This window comes from Cynocephalus volans, chromosome 1 (assembly GCF_027409185.1).
Source record: "Cynocephalus volans isolate mCynVol1 chromosome 1, mCynVol1.pri, whole genome shotgun sequence".
Taxonomy (NCBI): Eukaryota; Metazoa; Chordata; class Mammalia; order Dermoptera; family Cynocephalidae; genus Cynocephalus; species Cynocephalus volans.
Genome location: NC_084460.1, coordinates 2,869,076 through 2,890,000, shown reverse-complemented (window position 1 = coordinate 2,890,000; position 20,925 = coordinate 2,869,076). Strand labels below are relative to the sequence as shown.

At 37.6% G+C, this 20,925-nt stretch overlaps 1 protein-coding gene and 1 pseudogene across 3 annotated transcripts in view; both read right to left on the bottom strand.

The window, feature by feature from the left end:
- The window catches only part of PARP11 (poly(ADP-ribose) polymerase family member 11), a 67,033-nt gene that overhangs the window by 29,292 nt on the left and 16,816 nt on the right, over nt 1-20,925 (bottom strand). The window contains exon 1 of one of the 3 annotated variants that reach the window (XM_063110460.1): nt 7,643-7,749. The exons of 1 other annotated variant lie outside the window; for it this stretch is intronic. The gene's annotated coding sequence lies outside the window, so the exon portion shown is untranslated. Of the gene's footprint in view, nt 1-7,642; nt 7,750-20,925 lie in introns of those variants that run through there. One more of the 3 variants, XM_063110452.1, reaches the window with a different exon arrangement.
- LOC134370058 (protein FAM136A-like) lies at nt 17,798-18,215 on the bottom strand (annotated as a pseudogene).

Here is a 20,925-nt window from a genome sequence, read left to right as displayed (position 1 = left end):
CCCAGAGAAGCCCAAGAACCGAGGCAACCACACACACAAGGCACTAGAGGCCAACTGAGCAGTCACAGAGGTAGCCATACGAAATTGGCAACCACAGCAACATCTTAGTTAGTCAATAGTCTCAAACAGGTGGACTGTGAAACCCCCTGCCACAATGAATAAACATCAAAAAAAAGATACCAGAAATACAAAAAATCAAGAAAGTACACCACCAAAAGTTAATAAATCTCAAACTCTAGATCCTATAGAACAAGAAGCCCTTGAAATGACTGACAAGGAATTTCGAGTGATAATTCTAAGGAAACTGAACGAGATACAAGAAAACTCAGCTAGACATCATGATGAAATGAGGAAAAGTATACAGGACCTGAAAGAGGAAATGTACAAGGAAATCAATGTCCTGAAAAAAAATGTAGCAGAACTTGCTGAACTGAAGAAGTTATTCAGCGAAATAAAAAACAACGGAGAGTTTAACCAGCAGGCTTGTCGAAGTTGAAGAGAGAACCTCTGAACTTGAAGATGGGCTGTTTGAAATAACACAAGCAGACAAAAAGAAAGAAAAAAGAATCAAAGGCATTGAAGAAAATCTGAGAGAGATATCAGAGAACATTAAGTGCTCAAATATTTGAGTCATGGGTATTCCAGAAGGGGAGGAAAATGGAGATTGCATTGAAAACATATTCAATAAAATAGTGACAGAAAACTTCCCAGGTATAGGAAAAATCACAGATCTTCAGATCCAGGAAGCTCAACGATCTCCAAATGTATTCAACCCAAAAAGGCCTTCTCCAAGACATGTCATAGTCAAATTGGCAAAACTCAGAGACAAAGAGAGAATCTTAAAAGCTGCAAGAGAGAAGTGTCAAATCACCTATAAGGGAGCCCCAATCAGGCTAACATCAGACTTTTCATCACAAACTGTAAAACCTAGAAAGGAATGGGATGATATATTCAAAATACTAAAAGACAAAGATTGCCAGCCAAGAATACTCTACCCTGCAAGGCTATCCTTCCAAAATGAAGGGCAAATAGTATATTTCTCAGACAAACAAAAACTGCAGGAGTTCACCACCACACGACCACCCTTACAAGAAATCCTCAAGGGAGTACTGGGTTTGTTTCCTGAAAAATAACTACCACTGCCATAAAAACCCAAGAAAAATCAAAACCCACTAGTATAATAAAAATGGCATTCATGAAGAGAAAACAAACAAACAAAAACGCTATCTACAACCTAAGGAACCAACAAACACAGAAACCAAACAGTAAATCAGAAAGCAAGGAACAAAAAACACCTAAGACAACCAAACAACCAATAAAATGCTAGGAATAAATCAACACCTTTCAATAACAACTCTTAATGTAAAAGGCTTAAATTCCCCAATTAAAAGACAAAGACTGGCTGACTGGATCAAAAAGGAGGACCCAACTATATGCTGCCTACAAGAGACCCACCTCACCCATAAAGATTCACATAGACTAAGAGTGAAAGGATGGAAAAAGATTTAGCATGCAAACAGAAAAGAAAAACGAGCTGGAGTAGCTATTCTTATATCTGACAAAAAAGACTTTAAACTAAAAACCATAAAAAGAGTCAATGAGGGACACTACTTAATGATAAAAGGACTGATCCATCAAGAAGACATAACAATCATAAACATGTACGCACCCAATGTTGGAGCAGCCAGATTTATAAAAGAAACTCTATTAGACCTAAAGAAGGAAATAGACACTAATACCATAATAGCAGGGGACCTGATCACCCCACTGTCAATATTAGACAGATCATCTAGGCAAAGAATCAGTAGAGAAACACAAGATCTAAACAAGACTCTAGACCAATTGGAATTGGCAGATATCTACAGAACATTCCATCCAACAACCTCAGAATATTCATTCTTCTCATCAGCACATGGATCATTCTCCAGGATAGATCACATATTAGGTCACAAATCAAGTCTCAATAAATTCAAAAAAATTGGAATTTTCCCATGTATTTTCTCAGACCACAATGGATTAAAACTAGAAATTAATAACAAGCAAAACTCTGGAAACTATACAAACACATGGAAATTAAACAGCATTCTACTTAATGACATATGGGTCCAAGAAGAAATCAAGCAGGAAATCAAAAAATTTATTGAAACTAATGAAAATAATGATACATCATACCAAAACCTGTGGGATACTGCAAAAGCAGTATTGAGGGGGAAATTTATTGCATTAAATGCTCACCTCAGAAGAATGGAAAGATGGCAAGTGAACAACCTAACACTTCACCTTAAAGAACTAGAAAAACAAGAACAATCCAAACCTAAAGTTAGTAGACGGAAAGAAATCATTAAGATCAGAGCAGAACTGAATGAAATTGAAAACAAAAAACAATTCAAAAGATCAACGAATCAAAAAGTTGGTTTTTTGAAAAGATAAATAAAATTGACAAACCATTAGCATGGCTAACAAAAAAAAGAAGAGAGAAGACTCAAATAACAAAAATTAGAAATGAAAAAGGCGATATTACAACTGATTCATGTGAAATACAAGGAATCATTCGAGACTACTATAAACAACTATACGCCAACAAGTTTGAAAATCTGGAGGAAATGAATAAATTTCTGGACACACACAAGCTCCCAAAACTGAGCCATGAAGATGTAGAAAATCTGAACAGACCAATAACAATAAAGGAGATTGAAGCTGTTATCAGAAAGCTCCCAACAAAGAAAAGCCCAGGACTAGATGGATTCACAGCAGAATTTTACCAAACATTCAAAGAGGAATTGACACCGATTCTTTACAAACTATTCCAAAAGATTGAAACGGACGCAAGTCTCCCGAACTCTTTCTATGAAGCAAACATCATCCTGATACCCAAACCAGGTAAAGATATAACCAAAAAAGAAAACTACAGGCCGATATCCTTGATGAATATAGATGCAAAAATCCTCACTAAAATACTAGCAAACAGAATACAGCAACACATACGTAAAATTATTCACCACGATCAAGTGGGCTTCATCCCAGGGATGCAAGGTTGGTTCAACATATGCAAATCAATAAATGTGATACACCATATTAATAAACTCAAACACAAGGACCATATGATCATCTCTATAGATGCTGAAAAAGCATTTGATAAAGTTCAGCACTCATTCATGACAAAGACCCTCTATAAGTTAGGTATAGAGGGAAAGTATCTCAACATAATTAAAGCCATATATGCCAAACCCACTGCCAATATCATCCTGAATGGGCAAAAGCTGAAAGCTTTTCCTTTAAGAACAGGAACTAGACAAGGATGCCCACTCTCACCACTCCTATTCAACATAGTGTTGGAAGTACTAGCCAGAGCAATCAGAGAAGAGAAGGAAATAAAGGGCATCCAGATTGGAAAAGATGAAGTCAAACTGTCCCTATTTGCAGATGACATGATCCTATATAGCGAACAGCCTAAAACCTCTACAAAAAAACTCTTGGAATTGATAAATGATTTCAGCACAGTAGCAGGATACAAAATCAACACACAAAAATCAGTAGCATTTCTTTTCTCCAATAGTGAACATGCAGAAGGAGAAATCAAGAAAGCCTGCCCATTTACAATAGCCACCAAAAAAATAAAATACTTAGGAATTGAGTTAACCAAGGAGGTGAAAAATCTCTATAATGAGAACTACAAACCACTGCTGAGAGAAATTAAGAGAGGATACAAGAAGATGGAAAGATATCCCATGCTCTTGGATTGGAAGAATCAACATAGTGAAAATGTCCATACTACTCAAAGTGATATACACCTTCAATGCAATCCTCATCAAAATTCCAAAGACATTTTTCTCAGAAATGGAAAAAACTATCCAGACATTTATATGGAACAATAAAAGACCACGCATAGCCAAAGCAATGCTGAGCAAAAAAAATAAAGCTGGAGGCATAACACTACCTGACTTTAAGCTATACTACAAAGCTATAATAACCAAAACATTATGGTACTGGTATAAAAACAGACACACTGACCAATGGAATAGAATAGAGAATCCAGAAATCAACCTACACACTTACTGCCATCTGATCTTTGACAAAGGCACCAAGCCTATTCACTGGGGAAGGGACTGCCTCTTCAGCAAATGGTGCTGGGATAACTGGATATCCATATGCAGGAGAATGAAACTAGATCCATACCTCTCACCGTATACTAAAATCAACTCAAAATGGATTAAGGATTTAAATATACACCCTGAAACAATAAAACTTCTTAAAGAAAACATAGGAGAAACACTTCAGGAAATAGGACTGGACACAGACTTCATGAATACGACCCCAAAAGCACGGGCAACCAAAGGAAAAATAAACAAATGGGATTATATCAAACTAAAAAGCTTCTGCACAGCAAAAGAAACAATTAACAGAGTTAAAAGACAACCAACAGAGTGGGAGAAAATATTTGCAAAATATACATCTGACAAAGGATTAATATCCAGAATATATAAGGAACTCAAACAACTTTACAAGAAGAAAACAAGCAACCCAATTAAAAAATGGGCAAAAGAGCTAAGTAGGCATTTCTCTAAGGAAGATATACAAATGGCCAACAGACATATGAAAAAATGCTCAACATCACTCAGCATCCGGGAAATGCAAATCAAAACCACACCGAGATACCATCTAACCCCAGTTAGGCTGGCTAAAATCCAAAAGACCCTGAACGATAAATGCTGGCGAGGTTGCAGAGAAAAAGGAACTCTCATACATTGTTGGTGGGACTGCAAAATGGTGCAGCCTCTATGGAAAATGGTATGGAGGTTCCTCAAACAATTGCAGATAGATCTACCATACGACCCAGCTATCCCACTGTTGGGAATATACCCAGAGGAATGGAAATCATCAAGTCGAAGGTATATCTGTTCCCCAATGTTCATCGCAGCACTCTTTACAATAGCCAAGAGTTGGAACCAGCCCAAATGTCCATCATCAGATGAGTGGATACGGAAAATGTGGTACATCTACACAATGGAATACTACTCAGCTATAAAAACGAATGAAATACTGCCATTTGCAACAACATGGATGGACTTTGAGAGAATTATATTAAGTGAAACAAGTCAGGCACAGAAAGAGAAATACCACATGTTCTCACTTACTGGTGGGAGCTAAAAATTAATATATAAATTCACACACACACACACACACACAAAAACCAGGGGGGGGGAGGAATATATAACAACCACAATTACTTGAAGTTGATACGACAAGCAAACAGAAAGGACATAGTTGCGGGGGAGAGAGGGAGGTTTTGGTGTGGGGCAACAATAATCAGCCACAATGTATATCGACAAAATAAAATTAAAAAAAAAAAAAAGACACATATATTAAGTCCCAGAGCAAACGCTAAGAAAACACATCCAAAAAAATTAATTTAAAAACAAAAGGAATTGAAATGTTACAATAGAAAATATCCACTTAACACAAAAGAAAACAATAAAGAAATGGAGGAACAAAAATAACATGTAAAATGTAGCAAATAAAAGAAAAACGGCTGATGTAAATAATAATTTAACATGCAAATAAACAATAGCATTAAATTTGAGTGAATTAATCCAATCAAAAGGCAGATTTTGAGATTAGATTTTAAAAAATAAAAGATCCAACTATATGCTGTCTTTACAGGAATATATTTTAGATCATTGTACCAGATGGCCTCTGCCCAAAGCCAAGAGTGTGGGACGACCCAAAGCCCCGGGGGTGGGGCTACCACCCTTGTGGGTTCAGAAGGCAAGATCTCCTCCCCATTGAGCCTAGAAAGCACAGCATTATACCACAGGGGATTATTCTATTCCTCAGCCTTAAGATTTCATGGTGCTTGCTTGGAAACTGTCATCCCTTCCTTTGTTCCTTTTTCTCCTTTTTGTAGTGAAAATGTTTATCCTATGTCTATCCCACCATTGTATTTTGGAAGCACATAACTTGTCTGGTTTCACAGGGTCACAGCTGAAGGGGAAACTACCTCAGGATGAATCATACTTTGAGTGTCACCTATATCTGATTTAGACGATATTTAGATGGGACATTGGTCTTTACACCTTAAAGTTGATGCTGGAATGAGTTAAGACTTTTGGGGTGATTGGGATAAAAGGAATGTATTTTGAATGCAAGAAGGACATGAATTTTGGGAGGACCAGAAGTAGAATGCTATAGACTAAATATCTGTGTTCCCTCAAATTCATATGTTGAAATTTTAACCCCCAAAGTGATGTTATTTGGAGGTGGGGCCTTTGGGGGATGAGGGGCCCTAGTTAATAGAATTAGGCTCCTTATAGAAGAGACCCCATAGAGCACCCTGCCCCTTATGCTATGTAACAAGCATACACAGCAAGAAGACAGCTATCTATGAACCAGGAAGCCCACCATATACCAATCTGCCAGTACCTTGATCCTGGACTTCCCAGCCTCTGGAACTGTGAGAAACAAATTTCTGTTGTTTACAAGCCACCCAGTCTATGATATTCTGTTTTAGCAACCCAAATTGACTAAGACATACATGTACTAATAGAATAAAAAACAAAAAACATATGATCATCTCAATACATACAAAAAAAGAATTTGACAATAATCCAATATCCTTTCATGATAAAAACAGTCAACCAACTAAGAATAGAGTGGAACTTCCTCAATTTGATAAAGAACATTTACAAAAAAACCCCCCATAGCTAGCATCATACTTGTATTAGTCCGTTTGTGTTGCTTATAACAAAATACACGGAACTGGGTGATTTATAAAGAAAATGAAATTTATTGCTTACAGTTTCTGAGGCTGGGAAGTCCAAAGTCCATCTGGTGGTGGCGACAGTGACCCAGGGGTCTCACATTGCAAGATGGTGGAAGCAGAGAGAGCAAGAGAGAGCAAGACAGACTCTCCTCTTCTTTTAAAGCCCTCAGAACCACACCCCTGACCACCATTTTTAATCCATTGACTACTGGATGGTCCTACAACCCAATCACTTCTTCAAGGCCCCACCTTACAATTACCATAATAGGATTTCCCACCCTCTTAACAGTCACAGTGAGGGCTAAGTTCCTAATACGTAAAACTTGGGGGACACAACTCAAGCTTCAGGGAGTTTTGGGGGGACATAATTCAATCCAATATAATACTTAATATAAGACTGAATACTTTCCCCCTAAGATTAGAAACAAGATGAGGATGTCTGCTCTCACCACTTCTATTTAATATTGTACTGAAATTTCTAACCAGAACAATTATCCAAGAAAAAGAAGTAAAATGCATCTAAATTGGAAAGGAAGCAGTAAAACTGTCTCTATATGCAGATGACATGGTTTTGTGTAGAATATTGTCAGGAATCCACTGAAAAACTATTAGAACTAATAAACAAATTCAGCATGGTTTCAGGATACAAAATCAATAAAAAAAACTCAATTATATTTCTGTACTTTAAAAAAGAACATTCAAAAATACAATTAAAACAATTCTATTTACAGTAACAACAGAAAGAATACAATATTTAGTTATAAATTTTAAAAAGATGTGCAAAACACAGACATTGAAAACTTCATAACACTGCTAAAAGAAATTTTAAAAAATCGATATAAATAAAAAAGACATCCCATGTTCATAGATCAGAAGACTTACTATTATTAAGATAGCAATACCTCCCAAATTGATCAGATTCAATGCAATCCCTATCAAAATCCCTGCTGGTCTTTTTGCAGAAATTGACAAGCTGGTTCTAAAATTCATATGGAAATGCAAAGGACCCAGAACAGCCAAGCAACCTAGAAAAAAAAAAAAGAAGAAGAAGAAGTTGGAGAATTCACACTTCCTCATTTCAAAACTAACTACAAATAGTGTGGTACTGCAATCCTTCAAAATGTTTGTCAAAAATGGAACTAAAAGATAATACAATGTTTCCATGAGCTTTTTGAAGCCCCTCGTACAATTCAATAAAATAGAACTGACAATCCAAGCATAAACCACTATATTCGTGGTCAACTGATTCTCAACAATGGTGCCAAGACAATTCAATGGGGGAAAAACAGTCTTTCCAACTAATAGCTTTGGGACAACTGGATATCCACATACAAAAGAAATGAAATTGAACCACTATTTCATGTCCTACACAAAATTAACTCAAAATGGATCATATACCTAAATGTAAACATCAAAACTATAAAACTCTAAGAAGAAAACATAGAAATAAATATTTGTAACCTTGGGTTAGGCAGTTGGTTCTTAGATACAATACCAAAAGCACAAGCAACAAAACAAAAACATAGGTAAATTAGGCTATAACAAAATTAAAAACTTTTGTGCTGCCAATGATACCTCTAAGAAAGTGAAAAGACAACCTATGTATTTGTTAATATTCTTTCTTCATCATAGAATATAAGATACTTGTATAGAGAATATATAAAGAACTCTTACAACTCAATAATAGACAAGTAATTAAACATAGCCAAAGGATATGAAAAGATATTTCTCCAAGAAAGAAATATAAATGGCCAATAAGTACAAGAAAAATACTCAACATCATTAGTCATCTGGGAAATGCAAATCAAAAGTACAATGAGATACTACTTCACATTTATTGGATGGCTATAATAAAGATAGACAATAATAAGTATCATTGAGGATGTGAAGAAACTGGAACCTTCACACATTGTAAGACATCTACTGGTGCAAACATACAATGGTGCAGCTGCTTTGAAAAAGTTTGGCAGCTCCTCAAAGAGTTAAACATGAAGTTACCATATGCCCAGCTATTCTACCCAAGAGAAGCAAAAACATACATCCACATGAAAACTTGTATGCAAATGTTCACAGAAGCATTATTCATAACAGCCAAAAAGTAGAACAACCCAAATGCCCATCAACTGATGAATGGATTAAAAAAGCTGTGGTACTTTGATACAGACATATCTTTTTTTAGTGTGCTTACATTTACTGCAGTTCACAGATATTGCGATTTTTACAAATTGAAAGTATGTGGCAACCCTGACTCCAGCAAGACCATCGGCACTATTTTTCCAAAAGCATGTGCTCACTTTGTGTCTGTGTCACCTTCTGGTAATTCTCACAATATTTCAAACTTTTTTATTATTGTGATATCTGTTACAGTGATCTGTGATCAGCGATCTTTGATATTACTATTGCAATTATTTTGGGGTGCCACAACCCACGCCCATATAAGACAATGAACTTAATCGATAAACGTTGTGTGTTCTGACTGCTTCGCCAACCAGCCATTTCCCCATCTCTCTTCCTCTCCTCAGCCCTCCCTATTCCTTGAGGCACAACAATATTGAAATTAGGCCAATTAATAACCCTACAATGGCCCCTAAGTTTGCAAGTGAAAGGAAGAGAAATGCATCTCTCACTTTAAGTCAAAAGCTAGAAATGAGTAAGCTTAGTGAGGAAGGCATGTTGAAAGCCAACACAGGCTGAAAGCTGGACCTACTGCACCAGTTAAACAAGTTGTAAATTCAAAAGAAAAGTTCTGGAAGGATATTAAAAGTGCCACTCCAGTGAACACACAGATGATAAGAAAGCAAAACAGCCTTATTGCCAATAAGGAGAAAGTTTTAGTGGTCTGGATAGAAGGTCAAACCAGCCCAAACATTCCCTTAAGCCAAAGCCTAATCCAGAGTGAGTTCCTAACTCTCTCCAATTCTATAAAGGCTAAGAGAGGTGAGGAAGCTACAAAAGAAATATCTGAAGCTACAAATGGATGTTCAGCTTTCCCAGCACTGTTTATTGAAGAGGAAGTCTTTTTCCCAATGTTTGTTCTTGGTGCCTCTGTTGAAGATCAGTTGGCTGTAAGCATGTGGGCTGATTTCTGGGTTCTCTATTTTGTTCCACTGGTCCAAGTGTCTGTTTTTACACAACAGTATCATGCTGTTTTGGTAACTATCGCTTTGTAGTATAATTTGAAGTCAGGCAGTGTTATGCCTCTGGCTTTATTTTTTTCCTCAGGATTGCTTTGGCTCTTCAGGGTCTTTTGTTGTTCCATATGAATGTTAGGATTGTTTCTTCTATTTCTGTGAAGAATGTCATTGGTATACTGATGGGGATTGCATTAAATCTGTAGGTTGCTTTGGGTAGTATGAATATTTTCACAATGTTAATTCTTCCAATCCATGAACATGGAGTGTCTTCCCATCTTTTTGTGACCTTTTTAGTTTCTTTCAGCAGTCATTTGTAGTTCTCATTGTAGAAATTTTTCACCTCCTTGGTTAACTTTATTCCTAGGGTTTTTTTTTTTGTGTGTGTGTGTGACTATTGTAAATAGGCTTGCTTTCTTGATTTCTTTTTCTGCTAGTTCATTGTTGGGAGTATAAAATACTACTGATTTTGCAAGTTGATTTTGTATCCTGCAACTTTACTGAAATTGTTTACCAGCTGTTTAAGAGGTTTTTTTGTAGTTTTTAGGTTTTTGTATATATAGGATCATGTCATCTGCAAACAGGGACAGTGTGACTTCATCTTTTCCAATCTGGATGCCCTTTATTTCTTTCTCTTGCCTGATTGCTCTGGCTAGTACTTCCAATACTACGTGAAATAGGAGTAGTGAGAGTGGGCAGCCTTGAAACTAGATCTGTACCCCTTGCCATATGCCAAAATCAATTCAAAATGGATTAAAGACTTAAAGACCTGAAACTACAAAACTCCTAAAAGAAAACATAGGAGAAATACTTCAGGAAATAGGTCTGGGCAAAGACTTTATGAATAAAACCCAACAAAAGAAAAAAACCCAAAAAACAACAATAACAACAAAATGGTATTATATCAAACTAAAAAGCTTCTGCACAGCAAAGGAAACAACAGAGCAAAAAGACAACCTACAGAATGGGATAAAATATTTGCAAACTATGCATGTGACATGAGATTAATATCTAGAATATACAAGGAACTCAAACAACTTAACAGTAAAAAAACAAATAACCCAATTAAAAAGTAGGCAAAGGAGCTGAATATGCATTTCTCAAAGGAAGATATACAAATAAGTTTTAGTGTTCTATAGCACTACATAGGGTGACTATAGTTAACAAAAATTTATTACATAATTTCAAATAGCTAGAAGAAAGTCGAATGTCCCCAACACACAAAAATGACAAATGTTTAAGGTGGTGTATATGCTGTATCTTGATTTTGACCACTGCACATTGTACAAATGTATTCAAATACCACATTGTATCCCATATATATGTAAAATTATTACATGCTGATGGAATTTAGATGTGTTGTCCCCTCCAAAACTCATGTGGAAATTTGATCTCCAATGTGGCAGTGTTGGAAACTGATTAAGTAATGGGGGCGGATCCCTCATGACTGGATTAATGCTCTCCCTGGAGGAGAGGAGATTAATGAGTGAGTTCTCACTCTATTAGTTCCTGCGAGAGCTTGTTGCTTAAAAAGACACTGGCACCTTCTCTCTCTCTCTTGCTTCCTCTTGCCATGTGATCTGCTTGTACCTGCCAGCTGCCTGCCACTTTTCCGCCATGAATAGAAACAGCCTAAGGCCTGTGCCAGATGCAGCTGTCCCAGAATCGTAAGCCAAATAAACCTCTTTCCTTTATAAATTACCCAATCTCAGGTATTTCTGTTATAGCAACACAAAACGGACTAAAACAGAAAACTGGTACCAGGAGTGGGGTGTTGATATGCAGACACCTGAAAATGTGGATGCAGCTTTGGAACCGGGTAATGGGCAAAGGTTGGAGGAGTTTGGAGGACTTAGAAGAAGAGAAAAAGACAAGGGAAAGCTTGGAATGTCTTAGACACTTATGTGATGGTGAGCAGAATGCTTACAGAAATGTGGACAGTAAAGGCCATGTGGATGATGAGGTCTCAGATAGAAATGAGGAACTTATTGGGAATTGGACAAAAGATAACCCTTGCTACACCACAGCAAGGAATCTGGCTGCTTGGTGGTGTTCATGCCCTCGGACTTTGTGAAAGTTGGAACTTAGGAGCTGTGAACCAGAGTATGTGGTGGAAGAAATTTCTGAGCAGCAAAGCATTAAGAATGCTGCATGGCTACTTCTAACAGCCTACTCTGAGTTATGGTGGAAAAGGCATGATGCAAAGCCAGAAATTAAAAGGGATGCAGAGCGTAAAGTTTTGGAATATTTGCAGCCTGGCCATGTGGTAGAGAAGCAGAGAGCAGGAGAAAAACACAAGGGTGAAGCAGATAAACTGGTTGCTAAAGACATTGTCTTGGCAGTAGGCAATCAGATGCTAAGAACCAGGACAATGGAAAAAATGTCCTAAAGGCATTTGAGAAGTCTGGAAGGGTGCCCCACCCTTCACAGGCCCTGAGTTCTAGAAGGGCTGAGTTGTCCCAAAGGACAGACCTGGGGCACAGCTGCCCTGGGGAACCTGCCCCCTGCATCCCAGCTGCTCTGGCTAGAGCGGCCCCAGGTGTGGTTTGTGCAGCAGCCCTGGAGACTAGAGGCCGAAAACCTCAGTGGTGTCCAAGTTGTGTTAATAGGCTGGCAGGACGTGAGAGCACTGGAGCCATGGCAGTCTCCACCCAGATTCCAGAGGACGTATGGAAAAGCCTGGAAGCCCAGGCAGAGACCTGCCACAGGGGCGGAGCCACCACAGAGGTCATCTACTAGAGCAATGCCGAGCAGAAAAGTGGAGTTGGAGCCCCCCCAGAGAGCCCCCACCAGGGAAATGTCTAGTAGAGCCAAGGCAGCAGGGCTGCCGCTAGGACCCCAGAACTCCAGGGCCACTGGTAACGTGCAATGTAGGCCTAGAAAAGCCACAGGTACCAATGTGGCCAACTGAGCTGTGCCTGGCAGAGCTGTGAGAACAAGGCTGCCTGATGCTTTGGGGGCCCAGATGCCCAATTGTGTCCAGGATGCAGGACTTGGAGTCAAAAAAGAACATTATTTTGGAGATTTAAGACATAATGTCTGCCCTGCTTGCTGGGTTTCGGCCTTGTTTGGGGCCTGTTTTTCCTTTATTTCGGCCTATCCCTCCCTTTGGAATGGGAATATATACCCAATTTATGTTCCACCATTGTTTCTTGGCAGTAGATAAATTTGGTTTTGTTTTTCAGGTTCACAGCTGGAAGCACTTTTGCTTTTGGTTTCAGATGAGACTTTGGACTTTTAAGTTGGTGCTGGAGGAAGCTAAGACTTTTGGGACTGTTGGGATAGAATGATTGTATTTTGCATGTGAGAGTGACATGCGTTTTGGTGGGCCAGGGGCAGAATGATTGAGTTTGGATGTGTTGTCCCCTCCAAAACCCATGTGGAAATTTGATCTCCAATGTGGCAGTGTTGGAAACTGACTGAGTCATGGGGGTGAATCCCTCGTGACTGGATTAATGAGTGAGTTCTCGCTCTATTAGTTCCTGTGAGAGCTCATTGCTTAAAAAGACCCTGGCCCCTTGTCTCTCTCTCTTGCTTCCTCTCGCCATGTGATCTGCTTGTACCTGCCAGCTGCCTGCCACTTTTCGGCCATGAGTAGAAACAGCCTGAGGCCTGTGCCAGATGCAGCTGTCCTAGAATCGTAAGCCAAATAAACCTCTTTCCTTTATAAATTACCCAGTCTCAGGTATTTCTGTAATAGCAACACAAAACGAACTAAAACACATGTCAATTTAAAATTTAATTTAATTTAATTTAAAAAATCCAAGTTTACAAAAAAAGACTTCACTAAAGGAAGTAACTGCAGAAGTAATGGAAATACCAAAAGAACTAGAATTAGAAATGGAGCCTGAAGATGTGATTGAATTTCTGCAATGATAAACTTTCAATGATAAAACTTTCACGGATGAGGAGTTGCTCCTTTTGATGAAAAAAGAAAGTTTCTTGAGATGGAATCTACTCCTGGTGAAGATGCTGTAAACATTGCTGAAATGACAATAAAAGATTTGGAATATCACATAAACTCAGTTGATAAGCAGTGGCAGGGTTTGAGGGTATTGACCACAATTTTGAACTAAGTTCTACTGGGGGTAAATTGTTATCAAACAGCACTGCATGCTATAGAGAAATCTTTCATGAAAGAGTCAATGGATGTGGCAAACTTCACTATTGTCTTATTTTAAGAAATTACCAGAGCCAACCCAGCCTTCAGCAGCCACCACCCTGATCACTCAGCAGCCATCGGAATTGAGGCAAGACCCTCCAACAGCAAAAAGATTATAAGTCTGAAGGCTCAGATGATCATTCGTTTTTTAGAAATAAAGTATTTTTAAATTAAGGTATGTATATTGATTTTTTTGACATAATGCTATTGCACAGTTAATAGACTACAGTATAGTATAAACATAACTTTTATATGTACTAGGAAACCAAAAAGTTTGTGTGGCTCACTTTATTGGGATACTTATTGTGGTGGTCTGGAACTGAAGCTGGAATATTTCCGAGGGATGCGTATACAATGGAATATTATTTAATCTTAAAAAGGATGAAGTACTGATAAATGCTGCATGGATGAACCTTGAAAACATTTTGCTAGGCGAAAGATACAAGAAGCAAAAGACCACAAATTGTATAATTCCACTGAAATATCCCACAAGAGGCAAATCTACATAGACAGAAAGTGCATCAGTGTTGCTTGGGGCTGGCAAGGAGTAGGACAAAGGGAAATGACTGCTAATGAATAGTTTCTTTTGGGGTGGTAAAAGTGTCCTAAAATTAAATTGTGGTAACGGCTGCACAATCCTGAGAATATATTAAAAAATAGTAAGTTGTATACTTTAAGTGGGTGAATTTTATGGTTTGTGAACTACATCTCAATAAAGCTATTTCTTTGAAAAGCCAAGAAACCAAGAATTTGACTCTTACAGGGAAGTAAAAACTAAAGGTTATTCTGAAAAAATGTTTCCAAAGCAAAGCATTCTGAAGGAAATGACAAAGAAATTCTAGAAAATGTTAGAACAGAGATAATGGATTAAAAGAAAACTATGAAATCATAAATTACTTGGAAGCATTTATAGATTAGATACATAAAAATCAGGTAACTATGTAAATTTTCTAGAAAAACACAAGTATCAAGGGTCAAGTCTCATAAGTTTTCTCACCAACTCCTGTATTTTTATGCCAGGAATGGGCCTCCATTTGAGACCACAGTATCTTTTACTTAGCCCCAAACGCCAAGAAGCATTTTATAAAGTTTTACTTTCTAGACTTTGTATTAGAAAACAATAGGTATTTTTAACAGCTTGATTGAGATATAACTGAGAAACAATAAACTGCACATACTTTAAGTGTACAATTTGATAAGTTTTGACACATGTACACATGCACAAAACCATCATCACAATGAAGATGATGAATATGTTCATCACATCCAAAAGTTTCTTCATGCCCCCGTCCACCTCCAGGCAACCACTAATCTGCTGTCCCTATAGATTAGTTTGCATTTTCCAGAGGTTAGATACATATAGTTTGTGTCCTTTTCTCTCTGGCTTCTTTAACTCAGCATGATTATTTTGAGATTCATCCATGCTATAATGTGTACCAAGAGTTAATTCCTTTTTATTACTGAGCAGTATCCCATTTTATAGATCTATCAGTTTGTCCACTCACCTGCTGTTGGACACTTGGGTTGCTTTCAGTTTTTACTATTACAAATAAAGCTTCTATAACATGTATGTACAACTGTTTGTATAGATATATACTTTCTTTTCTCTTGGTTAAATACCTAGGAGTACAACAGCTGGATCATATGAGAGGTGTGTGTTTACATTTTTAAGAAATTGTTAAACTTTTAAAAAAGTGTATGTATTATTTTACATTCCTACCAGAAGTGTATGAGAGTTCTAGTTGCTCCACATCCTCACCAAGACTTGGTATTGCCAGTTTTTTAAATTTTAGCCAATCTAATAGATAGATGTCTAGTGGTATCTCACTGTGGTTTTAATTTGCATCTTCCTAATGACTCATGATATTGAGCATCTTCTCATGTATTTGTTTTCCATTTGTTTGTCGTCTGTGGGAAAGTGTCTGCTCAAATCTTTAGCTTGTTTTTTTAAATTGGGTTGTTTTCTTTTTCTTGAGATTTGAGAGTTTTTACATATTCTGGGCTCAAATCCATTATCTGATATATGCTTTACAAATATTTTCTCCAATCTGTGGCTTATCTTTTCATTCTCCTATGTTTCGAAGTTTTTAATTTTGATGAAGTCCAATTTATCATTTTTTTCTTTTATGAATCATTGTTCTTGTATCACAGTCAAGAGATCTTTACCTAATCAATGCTACAGAAATCTTTCTTCTATGTTTTCTCCTGAAATTTGAAGTTTTAGGTCCTGCATTTAGGTCCATGGTCCATTTTTCAATTAATTTTTATATGGTGCAAAGTATGAAATGAAGTTCATTTTTTCTTTTTTTGCATATGGATATCCAATTGTTCCAGCACTATTTCTTAACTTTCCTTTTTCCACTGAATTTAACATTTATAAAAAATCAGTTGTCTATATGTTTGTGGGTCCATTTCTTGACACTCCATTATGTTCCATTAATCAATTTCTCTATTTTGGGGGGGGAGGGGATTAAATCTTATTTATTTTTTTTAAACAAAATCATTAGGAAAATATGCCACAGCCTTGAAACAGCAAACAGACTGACTATATTATCAAGTAGTAAGTTGGTAAAAAGACAACAAGGTCCTTATCAAAATGATAAGTTGCCATGCTGGGGCAAAAACACTGCATGCTGCAAAGGCCCAGGCAAAAATGGTATTTGGTAATGGGGGCTGCCCCTCCTCTGTTCTAAAGGAGTCACAGCTTGCCCTAACCCAAGTTGCTTACTTTTGATCCCTTGACCTTCCTGTTGCCAGGGGATTGTCTCAATAGAGCTCTGTTAATTCAGAGGGCTAAGCAAGCAATGCTGGGTTTAGGCTTCTTTCACTCTATTCTGTTCTATGAAAATCAAGTTTTTCCAAATCCAGTACTTCACAACTCTCTTAAGTAACCAATAGTTCCTCATTACTGTTCATTCCCGGATACTGCTATATATCACAATCAAAAGCCCCTTTACCTTCAAGGGGAAAGTGTTACTGCAAGATTGTCCTGTCACCCTGCTGCGACAGTCTCAGAGCACATCAGGCAATGAGAGGGAAGCTCATTTTTCCCTGTCTCTCTCTCTCTCTCTCTTTTTTTTTTTTTTACATTGTCTTCAGGTTAAAAGATTCCGCATGTAAGAATTTCAACGAATGCACATTTACATCTTGATGGCCAGAAAAGGAACCAAACTACTCTCCCTTTCAACTCCACATCTTAAATCAACTTCATGCCCTTGTACATAAACAAAACCAAGAAAAACAAAGGTCCAGAAATCCTTTTCCCCTTTTAAATTAGTGATCTCATGGATTTTGTTTTATAGCTTATGGAAAATGGTGTGGTGACAATTCTGGTAAACAGGAGGCTGGCAGCAAACAGAAACATGTCTCTTCAAACTCCACCAGATCATAGGCAAGTTAGAGGAACATGCCAGCCTGTTAGTACCTGTGCTTGTGTAGTAAGAAGAATCTGGTAACTTTGAGGGCTCTGGCTTGGTACAAGGGAGATACCTACTGCCAGGACAAGTACTTGCCACATGAAATTTAGACTCTAAAACACTCTCCTGTACTATCTCTGACCCAAATTTTAGCACCTGTTTTTTCCATTTCACTTTCTAGGGTTTAAACAAAAGAACCAAGTGTCCAGAGGCAAATGACATATGCCTTAAACTTGCTGCCATCAACTTTGCTTAAAAGACTAAAATTCCCATTCCTCTTTTTAAATAGATTCCTGCCCTCAGTCTGGATGGCCACTGGCAAAGACTTTTATTTCCCAATGGATGATGAGAGAGACTCCTTCATCTTCTTGGTGTTAGTCAGGATGAGGTGCATGGGGTCATCCACACACTTGGTCACACACTGTCTAGCTGCTGCTTCACCCGAAGCTCCTTACTCCCTGCACCTATTGAATCTTTGGCTTTGTCGCTGTAATGCATGGTACACTGGGCCGGGCGGTCCTGGAACTTCTCCAACTCGCTGGTCACCAAGGCCTGGGCTTGAGCCAGAGGTGGATGGCAGCTCTCAATGCACTGGTGCACCTGCTGCATGGACGCCTGGCTGTCCTCACAACAGCTGTGCTGCACCGGAACATGAGGGCCTGCATCTTCCGGATATTCGCTTTCTCCAGACTCTTCACCATGGAGTCCACTGCCTCCTGCACCCTAAGCTGCTGCAGCCCTGCCATTGCGACCCCATGCTGCCCAGCGCTGCTGGCGCCCACATGGTCTCAGCAACAGGCCCACCCCTTCGCCACCGTGGCCTGGCTCCCCATCCAATTTCTCTAACTTGATGCCAACACTACACTATTTTGATTATGGTAGTTTCACACCCAATATTTAAATTAGGTAGTGTTAGCATTCCAAATATTTTATTCTTTTTCAGAATTGCTTTGGCTATTCTTGTTCCTTTAAATTTTGATTGGGATTGCATTGAATATATCAATCTATCTGGAGAGAACTAACATCTTAACACTGAGTATTCCAACCCATGAATGAGTCATATCTCTTGACTCATTTAGGTCTTTTAAAACTTTTTTCAGTAATGTTTTGTAGTTTTTAGTGTACAGACCTTGCATGTCTTTTATGCAAGATTCATGCCTAAGTATTTCATATTTTTGTTACTGTTGTAATGGAATTGCATTTTAAGTTAATTTCTAATTGTATATTGCTAGTATATAGAGATACACTGATTTTTGTATATGGACCCTGCCTGTACCCAGCAACTTAACTAAGCTAATTTATTAGTTCTAGGAGCTTTCTGAAGATTCCCCCAGATTTTCCATATAGGCATCATATCATCTGAATAGAGACAGCTTTCTTTCCTTCTTATAGTATATAGATTCCTACTTTTTTTCTTCCATTTTTATATTGGTTAGAACCTCCGATACAATGTTGAATAAAGAACGGGCAGTATTGCCTTGTTCCTGATCTTAGGGAGAAAGTATTCAGTCTTTCTCCAATAAGCTGATGTTAGATGTAGGTGTTTTGTAGATGCTGCTTGTGTCAGGGGCCCCTAAGATAACCCATAGGGTTAATAATTAGCTAGAAGAACTCACAGTACTCAGAAATTGTTCTACTAGTGGTTATAGTTTATTACAGTGAAGGGATACACAGTAAAATCAGCAAAGGGAAAAAGCACAGGGCATGAAGTATGGCAGAAACCATGTATAAGCTTCCAACTGTCCCTTCCCAGTGGAGTCACATGGGACACGCTTAATTCTCCCAGCAATTGTATGTGACAACATATGTAGTGTTGCCAACCAAGGAAGCTCAACTGAGCCTAGATGTCCAGGGTTTTTACTGAAAATCAGTCACATCAGCATATGGCACCCATGTGACTAAGTGTTACTGAAGCTCAAGAGCCTCAGAGGGAAAACAGGTGTTTACCATAAATCACAACACTAGTATAGACTACCTGGACAAACTGGTACAGCATGGCTCAAGGCCTCAGGCATGACAGATCATTTCAAGAGTTTAGTTCCTGGTACTGGGCAAGAAACAATCATGGAACAAGTTTTTCTCAAAAATGTGCAGAATTTGAGCAACCTAGGCTTGCTTAGTTAACCTCTTTACCCCTTCACAGGTTGAGCAAGTTCCTTTCTATTCCTAGGTTGCTGAGAATTTTAATCAGAAATGAATATTGAGTTATGTCAAGTGTCTTTGTTTTTTGCATGTGTTAAAATAATCATATGGTTTTTCATTTTAGTTTGTTTAGATGGTGAATTACATTGATTGCTGTTCAAATAACAAACCATTCTTGCATTCTTGGAATAAATACCACTTGGTCATGATAAATTGTTTTATATATTTTAAAATTTGATTTGCTAAGATTTTGTTTAGAATTTTTGCATCTATGTGCATGCAGGATATTGGTATGCAGTTTTGACTGGTTTTAATATCAGGATAAAGACAGCCTCATAGAGTGAGTTGTGAAGTATTACTTCCTCTTCAATTTTCTAAAACTTTGTGCAGAATTAGTATTACTTCATTAAATATTTGGTAGAATTTGCCAGGGAAACCATCTGGTCCTGGAGTTTTCTTTGAGAGTAGGTTTCTTCTAAAAATTCAAACTCTTTAACAGATATTGGGCTATTCCTGTAATATATTTCTTCTTGAGTGAGCTTTGGTAGTTTGTGTCTCTCCAGGAATATGTCCATTTCATTTAAGTTGTATATTAATTGACATAAAGTTGTTCATAGCATTCCGTTAATATACTCTTAGGGTCCTTAGAATATGCCGTTACATTACCCTTTTCACTCTCAATACTGGTAATTTGTGTCTTCTCTCTTTTTCTCCTGATCTGTCTGCCTAGAGGTTTATCAATAGTGCTGATGTTCTCAAAGAATCAGCTTTTTGTTTCATTGATTTTCACTGCTGTTTTCTGCTCCAGTGATTTTTACTCTAACCTTTATTATTTCCTTGCTCCTGCTTGATTTAACTTACTCTTCTTTTTCTAGTTTCTTAAAAAGAAAGCTGTAGTCATTGATTTGTGACATTTCATATTTTCCAATATAAGCACTAACTTACCTATATATTTGTAAATTTATAACTAAGTGTAGCTAAGCACATAACAGTACTTCAACACTGTTATAGCAGCATCCCATAAATTGAATATGTTGTATTTTCATACTTTTTACTTTTCCTTCTTGAATCATGGTCTATTTTAAAGTGTTATTTATTTACCAAATACTTAGAAATTTTACAGATATATTTTTGTTATTGATTTCTAATGTAATTCCATTTTTGTCAGAAAGCATATTTTATATGACCTGAATTCTTATAAATTTATTGGGACATGCTTTATGGCCCAGAATATGGTCTATCCTGTTAAATGTCCTCTGTGTAGTTGAAAAAAATAAACAAACATGTATTCAGCTGTTGGTGAGTGGAGTATTC